This window comes from Asparagus officinalis, chromosome 4 (assembly GCF_001876935.1).
Source record: "Asparagus officinalis chromosome 4, Aspof.V1, whole genome shotgun sequence".
NCBI lineage: Eukaryota > Viridiplantae > Streptophyta > Magnoliopsida > Asparagales > Asparagaceae > Asparagus > Asparagus officinalis.
The window spans coordinates 129,465,672-129,469,840 of record NC_033797.1 but is presented as its reverse complement, the minus strand read 5'-3'; positions in this window follow the sequence as shown (position 1 = coordinate 129,469,840).

Sequence of the window (4,169 nt, the reverse complement as noted above, 5' to 3'; positions counted from 1 at the left end):
CAAAGCCCATTTGGATAACCCTAGGTAAAATTTCATAGTTTTTGTTTATCCCTGCCATGCACGTGAACTAATATTACAATGTTGTAGCACTTATATATAATTATATAAAGTTATGTTTTTGACAATTATTTTTTATTTTTATGACAAATTAAAAATATTATTAAGAAAATCTAAATAAAAATAATATAACATGATATAGTTGTATGTTACACGTCACATGCAATATAAAACGGTTTTCAATATGGATGTAACACTAGTAAAAAAGAGGGCATTGGCGACGGGGAAATTCATCATCAATGCCTCAAAATCCGTCACCAATACACATTGGTGATAGTACAGGATCTATCGCCAATAAATCCGTCGACAGGGGAACCCATCGCTAATACGCATTGGCGACCTGAGTTCATTAGCAATGGAAATCTTTGGCGACGGGTTGCACCCGTCGCCAAAGCCTATTTACGATGTGACAATTTGTCGCAATGTTTAAAACATTGGTGACGGCTTTTCTGTCGCCAATGTTTTAAACATTGGCGACAGATAGCCCTGTCGCCAATACGCATTGGCGACAGGTTAATGTACATATGCACGAAAAAAAAATTATTTTCTGGTAACCTCCCATACAAGAATACACATATAACTTGTATCCACATCAATCCAATGATAATATTTAATAATATATCATAAAATTAACCATGATATACATTCACATTCCAAATGAATACTCATCCATCATCATCCACCAGTCCACAATATCGAACAATACTCATCCAATAATCATAATCATAACACATCGTGCATGCTCAAACAATATTCATTCACTAAGCAATAAAATCACAAATATTAAAATTCAAACGTCATAACATGTCTTAACACAATCTAAAACTACATAAATATAAAAACAAATCCCACTCACTCCTCGTCATTGTCGTTGTCGACATCCCTTTTATTATTATCGTCTGCATTAGAACGTCACATCGTACTGTTGCTCTCTACAGGAGTATCTCCTCTAACCTGAAAAGATTGCCACTCAACATAAGAGTATATATATTCCGAAAAAATCATAATAAATACATATATGTCATGTCATATATATCTCTCCACCACCATGAACTCCATGCTCCGCAAACGCCAACTTAGTGATAGCTACGTACATGGACTCAGGAAGACTCTCCTTCAAGGACAGACACTCATTGAGGCGCTGCGCAACATCCCAAGTCGGTTGTGCACCCCCTAGCTTGCGCGTAATAATGGGATGAAATTTAAAATCCATGGAGGGTTAAAAATTATCCAATAAATACTGTCCAAATTTACCCACGACGTACGATGCCTCTCATGGTTGCTTCGAGGTCATGGACGAGTCGCTATGCATAGTCCTTCTAGTGGTGAATGTCCTAACTTTAGCACTTGATAAAGACACCCTCCCTTTCTTGATTAGTCTAGAACTATAAGCTCCATCAACAATTTTCCTCCATTGCTATCTGGTCATGTGATTAGGATCCGTAAGAGTGTCCTCTATGCCCTGAGAGTTGTCATTGGTCAAGAAAGAAATCTAAAAGGAACTCAAGTTTTTGGCGTGATTGCTAGAGAATTGAGACAGTTGAATTTTACTAAAATAGTTTCATTAGCTCCCGAGTATTATAAATACTAGTAAATGAAACTATGATATAGTTATAGTAGAATATCTGAAATGGATCAAATTTTTAGATTGTGTCTCACGCATATACCATATACTTTTAATAATTAGAATAATTAATACTAATTAATTAATATTTATTTGAATTCAAATAAAAAAAACATGTTGATTATATCAAAATTAGAAAGCACCAATAATTATAATTCGTCATGGGCAGAGACGCTATTGCTGATATAATAACTTTTATAAGAAATGCTGACATCAGTAAAAAAGGAACGGTTCGAATAGCATCCACTAATATCACCGAAAACATTAGGATCCGTAGGAATGTCCTCTATGCCCTGAGACTGGGACAAGACAAAGTCTTGCGAATCTTCAAGCGCCGCCTGAATAATATATAGCAATGAAAATAAATAAATTAGGAATTCTAATTAGAAATACTTGTGTGCAAATATGAAATTAAGCTTATACTTGCATGCATATCCTTAATTTTTGTCATCTTTTCCTCCTTATCATAGCCCTCAGGTGGTGTATATGCTCTTCTAGCAAGAAGAGTTGGCGGCATAGTCAAGGCGTCCGATGAATAAACAAAATTCAAGTTAATTCAAGTAATGTATGAAACTAGTAACATGAGTTGAGTTTTAATATTTTGATCTTATCGGATTTTCACACAAATATTTATGCTCAATCCGAGCGTAGGGAGTGTTGGCCTTCTTGTTTTGATGATATTTAACAAACAATTTACGACTAATATTATTTGTCTAGTATTGGTGGTTTTCTATTCATTGTAGACAAACAACATGTTGGATGTTGGGTGGAATTGCGTCATAACGATTATATCAAATGGAGGTTGCTGGAAATAGTGGTTGAAGCCTTGCAATTCAAGTTAAAGATCCAAGTTCAAACTTCATCCGTAAGTGTACCAAGATAGAGCTTCGTTGAAGATCACAAGCTTTGGTATAATTAGTTGAGGAGTTTATATTATGTGTGTTAAGTACTTTAAGCTCAATATCATACACACACATATTTTATTGGTTTCTATGTATATATATATAGTTATATATATATATACACATTTTGGCTTTTGGTTTATCCACAAACAAAGTTTTTACAAGCATATAAATAAATATTTATATTCATACATGTTTGTTTTTACATGGTTAAGTTGGTTTGGTTTAATTTCATAGATATGAAACAAATATATATTCATATACATACTCATATGTTTCATATTCTATTGTATTTATAAAAATATTGTATTAATTGTTTATAGACTTCGTAACAATAGTTTATATCTTCCTTTAAGTCTATAAAATCAGTTTATAGAGTTTCAAAACTTGGTTTATGTCAAAACATCAAAATTCAAGTATCTCATGTTTTTATGTTTTGGACATATTTACAAAATGATGATATTTTACAAATGGGAGATGATTTTTAAAAACCAATTTTTGTAACATGTATATTATCATGTTTACAATCATTTCCTAAAGTTTTATATTTTTCTGATTTTATTTGCTATTTTTAAAAGAGGTTTAAAAATCAGATTTCTATTTAAAACAGGTTGTGTGCATGTCTTGAGTCAACTCATGAATAGTGTTGAGTCGACTCATAAACTGTTGTGTAGTTTACATTTTGTTTCTGATGAGTCGACTCATAATATCATGAGTCGACCCGGATAGGTTGAGTTGACTCATATCTGTCATAAATCGACTCACAAACTGTGCTGGAAAATGAGTTTTGTTTCTGATGAGTCGACTCATGATCTTATGAGTCGACCCATGGTTTATGAGTTGACTCATGATTTTTATGAGTCGACCTATAAGTTGGTTTTTAGCCTGTAACGGCTACTTATGAGTCGACTCATGAACAATACTGAGTCGACTCATAACACTGTAACGACTATATTTTCAGATTGTACTGTTTTTGGGTTTTTTGGTCTTTTTACCTTGTATTTTGTTTTCCTTTTTCAACTTAGTTTCGGGTATTTTGAGGCCCACGTTCGTTTTTCTGATATATATATATATATCATATATTCACAAGGTTTTTAGTATGATTTTATACTTTTGAAACCCTAGTAGCCATCAAACAATTCTACAAACCCTAAGTTGATTTTTGGAAGAGTTTAAGGGCTTTTGGAGCAGGATTTTGGTTTGTTTTGGATTTTGGCTTGGAGATCTACCTTGGCATTGCATCTTACACATTTTTCAACAAGTCTCAGGCGAGTTTCATCTCTACTAACCCTACTTCCAAGTTTTTAAATGTTTTTGATGAGTTTTAATGTGATTTTATTGAGCCTAATCGACTAATTTGAGTATAAAATCAATCCTTTTGTATTATATGAATAAAAATTAGATCTTTCTATGTTTAAAAGATAAAGAACGATTTTATAGAGATTTTTTAAGACCTAAGAGTATTTAACAACGTTTTTTAACTGAGTTTTGATAATTTATTCTTCGTATCGACGTTTCGTGCATGTTTAAGGGTTTAAATATGATTTATTATGTGATTAATCATGTTTCACATGTTTGATAATTTT